Genomic DNA, 11345 nt, shown 5'->3' with positions numbered 1-11345 from the left:
AACAACAACAACAACAACAACAACAACAACAACAACAACAACAACAACAACAACAACAACAACAACAACAACAACAACAACGACGACGACGACGACGACGACAACAACAACAACGACGACGACAACAACAACAACAACAACAACAACAACAACAACAACAACAACAACAACAACAACTCATGGCTCTTTGGTGAAACCCATAAGATCTCGCAACCAACTCATGGCGCAGGGTCTTGGGAAGGTGGCGAGTGGACGATCTTCACCATCGGCTCGGGGCAGCACCCAGGAGGTTCTGATCCGTCTAGCCTTGTTGGGGGTACGGCAGGAGGCCTTACTCCGAACAGGGCTTTGTGGGACGAGGTCATCGCTTTTGGAGGGATTCCGGATCCTGTGTACTCTGGTAGACGGATGAGCTATCGCCTCCAGGATCAGCCGGACGTGGATGACATGCAGCTGCGGTGCGCCATGCGGGTGGCCAAGCTCCGTGCCATTGAGGACACTACGGGGATGCCAGTCAATTTATCCAATTCTATTCTGCATTTTTCTAGTGATGAGATTATTCATAATGCAACTCAGTTGGGCGTGTCACTAGGTAATAATGATAGTAAAACTTCTAAATCCGTTAATGATATTCTGGATCTTGAAGCGGAGCATGCTTTACAAATGATTAGGAACCTAGCGGCTCTTAAACCTATGAATGACTCGGAGATAGATGCGTTGGGAGTTCGGGCCCTTGATAGCCTTTGTGCTGATCTTGCACCCTCTCTTCCTGACACCGAGGAACATGACTATCATGTCTCACCAAGGGTTTCCATTATTGCCGACTCTCAGGTCGTTACATCCACTGAGCTTGGTTATGAGGACTGAGTTGAGGATCAAACCAAACTCAAACGCAAATGGAAAAGAAAGTTATATCCAGCTTCGGCTGTGCGTAGAAGTATCCGGACCACTAAAAAATTTCATGATGAATTATGAAAGGAATTTTTTGGAATAGCAGAGGTCTTAAGGACTTGGCTAAGAGAAGGTTTCTAGCTGATGCTTCGATAGAACACAAGTTCGATTTTATCGCTCTTTCTGAGACTGGTAGGGACAACTTCACACCCCAGTTTCTGAGTACTCTATCGGGAAGTGTGGACTTTGATTGGCATTGTCTGCCTCCAAGAGGAAGATCCGGTGGGATTCTACTTGGGGTCAAGTGTGACTCCTTAGAAGTCCGGGATGTGGTTATGGGTGATTTTGCGGTTAAGTTTAGGGTCAGATCGAAGAGCGGTGGGTTTCGTTGGGACTTGGTGGCGGTATATGGTGCCGCGCAGCCTGAACTCAAACCAGATTTTTTGGCGGATTTAGTCCGTATTTGTGGTAGCGAGCAGCTCCCAATTCTGGTTGGGGGTGATTTCAATATTATCCGTAGACAGGATGAAAAAAAACAATGATAACTTTGATGGCAGATGGTCGTTCATGTTCAATACTATCATCGAAAGCTTGGATCTTAGAGAGATAGAGCTATCTGGTCGAAAATTCACTTGGGACAATTCATTACCAACCCCGACGTTTGAGAAGCTGGATCGTGTCCTCGCTAGGGTCGAATGGGAACAGAAATTTCCCCTGGTAAAGGTCCATGCGTTATCCCGAGCCATTTCCGACCATACTCCACTGCTTGTTGACTCGGGAGAGGCAACGCATCTGGGGAACAAGAACACGTTCTCTTTCGAATTAGTGTGGTTTGAAAGAGAAGGGTTCATGGATCTGATAGCCAGAGAATGGGCTAAGGATTCGGGTGGGAGGTCGAATGTTGACAGATGGCAAAACAAAATAAGACATCTAAGGCAATTCTTACGTGGATGGGCCAAACATTTAAGTGGGATTTATAAGATTGAAAAGGATAGACTCCTTGACCTTATTCAATCCCTAGATTTAAAGGCCGAATCCTCCATTCTAGATACCAGGGAGCTGGAAACTAAAATGGAGGCGGAGTTAGTGGGCATTGCGTGCGAAAGTCCGCAAAATCGTCGAAGGGGACTATAATACCCAATTCTTCCACATGATTGCAAATGGCAAACATCGAAAGAAGAGAATCTTTCAGCTCGAGCAAGATGAGGGGACGATTTTAGGGCGGGAAAATTTAAAATTATACATCACAAACTATTATAAACAGCTGTTTGGGCCTCCAAAGGATAATTTCGTTTCCTTGGATGAGTCGAGGATAGAGGATGTCCCTCAGCTTGCTGTTGATGAGAATGAAATTTTAACCGCCCCGTTTTCGAAGAAAGAGGTGTTTAAGGCATATCACAAATGAAGAATAATAAGGCTCCAGGCCCGGATGGTTTTCCGGCGGAGTTCTACAAGAAGTGCTGGCACATTATCAAAGGGGACTTGATCCCGTTGTTCCATGATTTATTCGGTGGGCAATTACAGTTGTCTCACTTAAATTATGGAACAATAACTTTGCTTCCTAAGAAAACAGACGCCATGCGGATCGAGCAATTCAGGCCAATCTGTCTTCTTAATGTCGGCTTCAAAAATTTCACCAAGGTGGGGACGGATAGGCTTACACAGATTGCACGCACTGTGGTGCAGCCTTCTCAAACTGCTTTTATGCCGGACAGAAACATCCTAGAAGGGTTGTAGTTCTGCATGAAACGCTCCATGAGATCCACACGAAAAAACTATATGGGATGGTTTTCAAAGTGGATTTTGAAAAGGCGTACGATAAAGTCAAATGGCCCTTCCTTCAACAGGATTTGCGCATGAAAGGATTTGATCAGGCCTGGAGGAACCAGGTTGATTCTTTCACGCAAAAAGGGAGTGTTGGTATTAAAGTGAATGACGACGTAGGTCACTATTTTCAGACACACAAAGCCCTGAGGCAAGGTGACTCGATGTCACCGATTCTTTTTAACATAGTGGTTGACATGTTGACAATCTTAATAGGAAGGGCGAAGGATAATGGCCAAGTAGGTGGCCTAGTTCCGCATCTAGTAGATGGCGGGGTGTCAATCCTTCAGTACGTTGATGATACTATCATCTTCATGGAGCACGATCTGATTAAAGCAAGAAACATGAAGCTTATGTTATGTTTGTTCAAGCAATTATCATTGTTAAAGATTAACTTCCATAAAAGTGAATTGTTCTGGTTTGGAAGAGCCAAAGATGAACAAGATGCGTACAAACAATTGTTCGGATGCGAATTGGGATCTTTACCCTTCACTTATTTGGGTATACCAATTCACCATCGCAAGCTTTCTAACAGAGAATGGAAGTGCCTTGAAGATCGATTTGAAAAGAAACTAAGTTGCTGGAAGGGCAAGCTTATGTCATACGAAGGTCGATTAATTCTCATTAATTCGGTCCTTACAAGTATGCCTATGTTTCTTCTGTCCTTTTTTGAGATACCAGTTGGAGTCAGGAAAAGGCTAGACTTCTATCGATCTCGATTCTTCTGGCAGAGTGATGAATTAAAATGAAAATACAGACTCGCTAAATGGGGTATTATTTGCAGACCAAAAGACCAAGGGGGTCTCGGTATTGAAAACTTAGAGGTGAAGAACAGATGTTTACTCAGCAAATGGTTGTTTAAACTATCTGTAGAGACGAATGCCACGTGGGCGCAGTTATTCGGAACAAGTACCTTACTTCCAAAACATTGTCCCCGGTGACAGTGAGGCCGGCCGATTCACCTTTTTGGAAAGGACTGATGAGAGTGAAATCAGCCTTTTTCAATAGAACTAAATTTATAGTTGGAAACGGTACTACCACGAGGTTCTGGGAGGACACATGGCTTGGGGAGACGTCACTTGCACTCCAATATCCATCTCTCTATAATATTGTGCAGCAAAGAGAAGCTTATGTTGCCACAGTATTACAGTCCAACCCTCTAAATATCCAATTCAGAAGGACGCTAGCGGGAGATCGTTGGGAAACTTGGCTCCACTTAGTGAGAAGACTAATGGAGGTCGAGCTCTCTCAACAACCCGACAGGTTGAGCTGGAAACTAACAAAGAATGGAGAGTTCTTGGTTAAATCCATGTATCTGGATGTTATCAACTCTAGTGCTATTCCTTGTTCGAAACATGTGTGAAAAGTCAAAGTGCCTCTAAAAATCAAAGTGTTTATGTGGTTTATACATAAACAAGTTATTCTAACTAAGGATAATCTGGTCAAACGCAATTGGACAAGATCTACAAGATGTAGTTTCTGTGACAAGGATGAATCTATGAAACACCTCTTTCTCGAATGCCCCTTGGCAAAAAAATTGTGGCGGACGGTGCACTTAGCTTTTAATATTACTCCACCTAATACCATCAACATGTTATTTGGGACGTGGTTAGATGGGTTAGACCCCGAAACCACGAGACATATCCGTGTAGGAGTATGTGCGTTATTATGGGCTATTTGGAACTGCAAAAATGATTTGGTTTTTAACAGAACAACAAAAATTCATTTCTTGCAGGTTATCTTCCAGGCCACTACACTCATCCGTATGTGGTCGCTACTCACTCCGACGGAGCCCGGGGAGCGTTTGGTTACTGGATCTATCCGATGGAAGATGGTAGCTCGGGATATCTTCAACCGGTTTGAATGGCGGTCATGTAATAGGATAGGTTTTTAGGTTCCTATCTTGTATTTTTGCCGGACGGTTGTGGCTTATCCTGTCATGATGCTTTTGCTCTTTGTGAGCTTTTTTTGTTTTTCTTACCTGAAGACCTTTGTGAACCTTTTTACTTATTATTAACTAGTAAGCTTGCACGTGTAACACACGTAATCTTAAGAATTTCATTAATGTTATGATTATCCAACCTTGGACCTGTGCAAGAAAGGCATACCAAAGATGCTTTTTTTGTCAACATTGATTAGATGTTCAAAACATCATAGAGCTTAAGTGCAGCCTTCTTGTCCCTTCTCATTCTGTGGAATCAGAAGCTTGAAACATAGAGCAACAAGAAAAGCTTTAGACACCATCAGGAGAAAAATGGCTAAATTTTGAGAGAAGAATATAAACAGATGTACAATCGCGAAGCTATCAAAAAACTTGAGATCCCAACTTAGCAGTATGGTGAATTCGAAACCTCATTAAAATGATATCATTGTGACTAGAGTTCCAGGAAAAGAATCCCTACATTTTACACGTATTCTCTTCACTAAGGTAATTTGATGCATGAAAATACTTTGTCAGTACTCAAATCTTTTGTGCATGGCTTTAATTGAGCAGGAGAAGGTGTTAATGAAAATTTGGCAACACACGGAACATATAATCGTATTGAGGTGTTTTAAAGTATATTTGCACATTTACAATATCTGAAAGTGCTATTTACATGGACCAAGAGATGGTCCCTTTACATATTTCTGAAATTGGTATTTCTACATGTACCGGGAGATGGTCTACATACTTCTGAAAGTGCCAAGGACATGTATATCAAGATCAGATCCTTTTTAGGAGCATAAGAGATCTTGGCATATGCCCATAAAATGTAAAAAAATGTGTTGCTGCTCCATTCACAAACATTGTGACATGTAAAAACAGTTTTGTGTGAACATACACCTTGAATGCTAAAACATATCAATTATGTTACCTGAAAATCAAGAACGCAATGAGGAAGCAAATAAAAAGTTAAAGAAAAATGTTGAAGATGAATAAATATAAAAATAGCCTTTTAGCTAATGTTGTATCCATATTGTTTTAGTAGCATAGGCAACAACAATGCTTTTGCTATTTGGTTCATATCATCCCATATAGCACATCTTAACACTATCTACTGCAAGACTACTTCAAACAGTGTGTCCATCTGATTATAATATAAAGATCTAGGTATGTCCTATAAAAATATGCCGAGGGGTGCTTGCCTCTCTGGTCTCGTTTTTTAGATTGGATCGACCAAATTGCGGCAAAGAAACAGTATTCATACAGAGTTGGACCCAAAATCCTTGAAACTCTGATACCGTCACTACAGAGTTATAGCAAGGAATTAATCGAAGGGGCTCACAACCTAAATTAGAGGGGGAATCAGTCAAACTTGCAATTTGAACAAACTGAGAAGGCCCAATTGACGCCCTCATCTTTAGCGTGGATGAGGCTCACCAGCAACTTGGCAGTGAGGTGCAGATGTTGTTATAGATGAAGCAGGGACACTACCACAATGCACAACTTGAGAACTTCACCAAAAATATCACAACTTTTCTAGATAGTGCTACCAATTTTGACTATGCTATAGTAGGCCTATTTGTCTTGCGAATATATGCAGAGAAGACCCCAAAAACCATGTATGGCATCACGAAAATAATCAAGACGGACGCTAGCCAAGCTAACCTATATGAAATGGAGAGATCAGGGTAAGCGATTAATGGCCAAATCAACCAGTTACCGATCAACTCCAGCTAGCAATGACTCGTAGGAAGATGGCAGCATCATGGTGCGGACGCCTGGCCGCCTGAGCGGCGCCCCCAGATCCAGGCGGTCGACAATCAGCCTCGGCACCGACGGCGACACTATCCTCAGTGGCGTGATGATCACCCTCTGCAAACAACAATCATTTATATACAGTGAAGTCTGATCTTATGCCATCTTGGATGCACAGATTTCATCAGTTAGCATTCATGATAATCCTTACTTAAACAATGTATCAAAATATTAACATCATTCATCTAAACTAAACTATACGTAGGGTTCAATATCTCACCTGTGATGTAAATCTAAGGCTCAATATATCACTAAATGAAAGAAAAGTTGCAAACTGAACTTGACTCTTCATCGAGGATCCGGTGTTTCTACAACTCTGCCCTTCTAAAGGAACACCTTCAAGGATGAAATACCAATTGTCGATAGAGGAGGTGGAATAACTTGACTATCATTACTACACAAACCTGAACTCCACCCTTCTAAAATCAGAGAAGATAACTGTTAATTTTACACCAATTTCATTAATACACAAACCTGGAATTTGGTACAAAGCTTTAGAACCTCATCATGCCCGCACAACAAATACCTCACAATTCACGTGCATTAGAGGTTAAGCCAAATTAAAACAAGGAAGAAACTAATTGAGGACTAATCTTCTCACCCTCCTACACAACGGCGGAGCTATGTTGGGGCCGAGGGGGGCCGTGGCCCCCCCCAGCTTTGGAGGAAACCCTGAAGAATTTTTTTTTGAAGGGCCAGGATGAGGTGAAAATTATCCTTTTGCCCCCCCCCCCCAGCTCTTTGTCATTTACGTTTCGCCCCCCAATGGTTTTCGTCTAGCTCCGCCACTGCTCCTACAAGAAGTCAAAAATCAAGTAGTTAAAACTTACTGTTTCTTCTGCAATCGAATTTGAATTTATATGGAGTACTCTTCACTCTGAAAAAAAAACTTGAGATCTTCAACATTGGCCATTCTGGTTGTATTGCACTCCTTTCTTTCTTTGAAATACATTAATCAATTATTATTCGCTTCGAAGATAGCTAAAGGCCCATGCATCGCTACACAGAAACAAAAACATACTACCTCAGATTCTTAGAGTGTCAGGCTGCAGCCAACTGCTTGGTGCTTGGCCTGACACCCAACTAAGCTTAGCCCAGAGAACACAAAGTGCTACCTCTACAATTGACCTATATGCTAGCAACTAAGGACTATAAAAAAGGAAGTGTTGAGATATTACATCGAGAAATATACAACGCACACCAAACTTACCCCCCTTGTCCATGTGTAGAAGAAAACTAACATATGAAACAACAAAAAAATCTGAAGCCATGTTAGACTATCTAGTATTACTCAGAATTTATAGTGAAAATAGTTGTCTAGATTTTTATCACCGCATGTTTTGCCTACAAGGCTACGATGAATCAGACTATATATGCACTTTGTTAAAACCAAGGTAATTGCTATTAACGTTGCCAAAACAAGATATAGCAACCAGCATATGTTCTTACCATCACCAAATAAAGGAAAATAAATGCAACCTTTCATTAGTACACACAAAAATATTAAAATGTCAACTAAGGAAAAAAAGTAAAACTAATTAACCTTTCCTTTGAGGAAAGGCAGTCAGAAGAAGAATCCATGAAGCCATTTTTTTTATTTGTACTACTTTCTGAGTGAGTTCATAACAGAACACGGTAAAAGAAAAAAGTAATGCCAGATCTCAGTGGCATAAAAATCTTGGACTAAGCTACTTTCCTCTCCCTTTTGAATGGCACACAACCCTGATAAGACTATCCATCACCCAGGTTTCCACATAGAAAACTACAAATTACCATCGGTGGTTCTTTTTTAGGGACCATAACACTGGTTAACATTAAAAACACATGAACAAATAAAACAATTCTTATTCAAGCAACACAGACAATAAGTTATGAGGATATGCACATATCCATTCATAATGATAGAAATCAAAGAGAGGCAATACCCACACTTTGTTTGATGTATTAGATGGAGTGAAGCGTGTGAATGCCATGATATCATACACTTAGGCATATATCTACACTTTTTGGCCTCGCTGGTAGTCGAGAGGACCAGATAACCTCCTTATTAACATCTGTCCGCACCGTCAGAATCTTCTTGTTTTACCAAGCCTGAAAATCACACCAAGCACCAAACCAATCTGTCAGTGGCACAAGAGACATCCATAATACATCCGACCACAAGAGAGCAACAACCACTGACCAGAATACTTATCATAGTGGTCATTGTGAAAAGTTATTGGGCTTCCTTGCCGAACTGAACCTTGGCATTGTTGTTGCCAAACAGCTTGATTGAGGAAGCATTTGGTCTTGAAAAGCTCCCTGGACAGATTATGCAAAATCACCACAATTTATCCTGACCTAAAAATCATATCAACCAATGAATATATGAAGCCCAACAGAAAAAGGGGACAGGATATAGCTACAAGTGTAATGATTCTGAAGTTTCAATCTCACTACAGCAGGGAGCTTCTGCACAGTGGCGGCGGCTCAGATTCTTGCTGGTGATAGCCTAATGCGCGTTAGAAGATGACGGTCGTGTAGATGCAGCGGAGGTACTCAATCTTGTACAAATTGGAGAGAGAAGAGAGAACAAGGTGGCTCACCGGAAAAGATTCAGATGGCGTCAGAAGCTGCCAGCAACAGCACGGCGTGCAACTTATATATTTAGATTATAAATTTGAGTAGTTGTCACAAAACAAAACATCGCTGCCGATACTATTGTGGGTAACCCAATATAGCAAAATTTAGGCAACTTCAGGAGCATAGCAACACAATGGGATGGGAAGGTAAGCAACAAAACTTCAAAATATGAGTTGCTTGGACTACAAATTTCCGAAATCCTCACTAATTCAATATGTCCTCGTAAATTTCAGGAATCCTGATGGCAGCTATTTGTCTATATGCTGGCAGAATTTGAAATTGGTTTGCTTAGTTAATTACACCTATGATACATGAACTTGCACAGCGGGTACGGATTCATACAACAACTTGAAAAATGATACAAACTGGTCACATAACTTGAATTTCGAGTACATGTAGGTACATTTCCGTCTATTGCTGTTAAAGCCCCGTTAACTCTGCCTACATGGCATGTCAAACATGACAGTGGGCCCACGCTCTACGTCAGTTCATTGGGGTAGGTCCCACCTGTGAGCTACGAGGAGAAATTAATTGTTTCTAAAAATGGAGGAGACCAAAATTCGAACCTGAGACAATTTCTCTCAAGGCGTTCAGTGCTAACCACTACGCACATGATAGTTCATCCCGAAGATAGTGCTTCCCGAAGGTTCGTACCATATCGCATTTACGTGTGTCGTGGCCAACAAATCCGAAACTACTACTCGAACTTTGTACTCGTTGAGATAGATTTTTTTATCCTTTGAACCATCTATGCACGACCCACTTGTCAGCAGGTGAGAGATTAAACGAAATTGGAGTACAATGCATATGCAAGGCTGGCTACTTCACATACACGAGCCAAGCAAACAACCGGATGGCCGCAGTTGTTCAATGGGGAGATAGACCGCTTATTATCTTGGCTTACTGCATCTTGTTGACATGGTGATTGTTTGCTAAGATAGTGCATCCCCAGTACCACCTTTTTACATGCCATGTAGGCAGAGTTAACGGGGTGTTAATGGCAATAGATGGAATTGTATCTAAATGTACCCAAAACTCAAGTTTTGTGACCTATTTGCATCATCTTTCAAGTTGTTGTATGAATATGTACCCGTCGTGCAAGTTCGTGTGCCGTAGGTGCAATTAACTCATCTCTGAGTATAGAAACTTACTTGTGAATCCGGCAGAGTGGCAGCGTGGCGGGGCGGCTCCGGCGGCTAGGGAGGCTCCCGGCGACCCGCGGCTCCGGCGGCGCGCGGTGAAGGGCGCGGGCTCCGGCGGCGACCCGCGGCTACGGCGGCGCGCGGTGAAGGGCGCGGGCGAAGGCGGCGACCCGCGGCTCCGGCGGCGCGCGGTGAAGGGCGCGGGCGGAGGCGGCGACCCGCGGCTACGGCGGCGCGCGGTGAAGGGCGCGGGCGAAGGCGGCGACCCGCGGCTCCGGCGGCGCGCGGTGAAGGGCGCGGGCGGAGGCGGCGACCCGCGGCGGGGAGGCTCCCGTCCCGGCGACCGGCGGCAGCGGTGAACGGCGACCCGCGGCAGCGGTGAAAAGCGAACGGCGCGGCTGCGGGAGGACGCGCGGGAGAAGGAGGAGGTCGTGCGGGGGCGGTTTTTTTTTTGTTGACTGCGGGATGATTTTTACTGCTGGGCGATTAGCGATCGATCGTGGCTTGTTGCGTGGTTGGTAGCGTTAAACACAGACTGATTAAGGATCATTAGATTTAAATGATGGATGGATGTGGTTGTTTGAATTTGTCCCTCTCTTTCTTTTATAGTGGTAGTAGATAATATGGCCGTATGCATCATTCTGATGCAGAGCCCGGGACTTGTTACCCTTTTCGAAAAAAAAAATCCATCTCCTTATCGATGGACCTTCATTGACACGCTTGAGCTGTTACACTGGCATCCCCCACATCCAGTGGGGCATTCTAGCATTTCATCAAAGCCCCAAGCCCCTTTCCTAACGGGGAATTCTATTTTTTGGCCCAGGTTATTTGTAGTTTGATTATTTGCCCTCCCATATAGGCAGGTTAACTGATTATTTTCCCCATTTTACATTTGAACTTGATATTTTGTCCTTCTGCAATTAATTATCTGACTTCTTTTCTTTTCCTATGAGGATAAATAAATGGTAAAAAGGGATTCACTAGGTTTTTTGAGTATTGTGGTTCAGAAATAAAAAATGGTTTCTTGAGGAAAAAAAAAAGCTCCGTGATGTTCTGGAAATGTTGAATTTGTCAGTTGACACGAAAAAAATAGCCCGAGCCGAAAGTCCAAATAATTACTTGACCAC

General features: G+C 42.9%; 1 long non-coding RNA gene across 7 annotated transcripts; it reads right to left on the bottom strand.

Moving 5' to 3' along the window:
• Nucleotides 1-5262: 5262 nt before the first annotated feature.
• LOC119327744 lies at nucleotides 5263-10310 on the bottom strand. Of its 7 annotated transcripts, XR_005158663.1 has the most exons (6): nucleotides 8891-10186; nucleotides 8637-8794; nucleotides 8384-8545; nucleotides 7056-7248; nucleotides 6305-6511; nucleotides 5263-5570 (listed from the first exon to the last, which is right to left on the bottom strand). It is a non-coding gene; the product is annotated as an uncharacterized LOC119327744 (long non-coding RNA). The 7 variants fall into 7 exon arrangements; XR_005158661.1 differs by having other exon boundaries at nucleotides 5263-6511; XR_005158660.1 differs by lacking the exons at nucleotides 5263-5570; nucleotides 6305-6511; nucleotides 8891-10186 and adding an exon at nucleotides 10228-10310 and having other exon boundaries at nucleotides 6722-7248.
• Between the last annotated feature and the right edge of the window lie 1035 nt (nucleotides 10311-11345).

The sequence above is a fragment of the Triticum dicoccoides genome, chromosome 7A, assembly GCF_002162155.2.
Source record: "Triticum dicoccoides isolate Atlit2015 ecotype Zavitan chromosome 7A, WEW_v2.0, whole genome shotgun sequence".
In the NCBI taxonomy this organism is placed as follows: domain Eukaryota; kingdom Viridiplantae; phylum Streptophyta; class Magnoliopsida; order Poales; family Poaceae; genus Triticum; species Triticum dicoccoides.
Note: the sequence above shows the minus strand (reverse complement) of the source record. Positions and strands in the feature narration are given on the sequence as shown.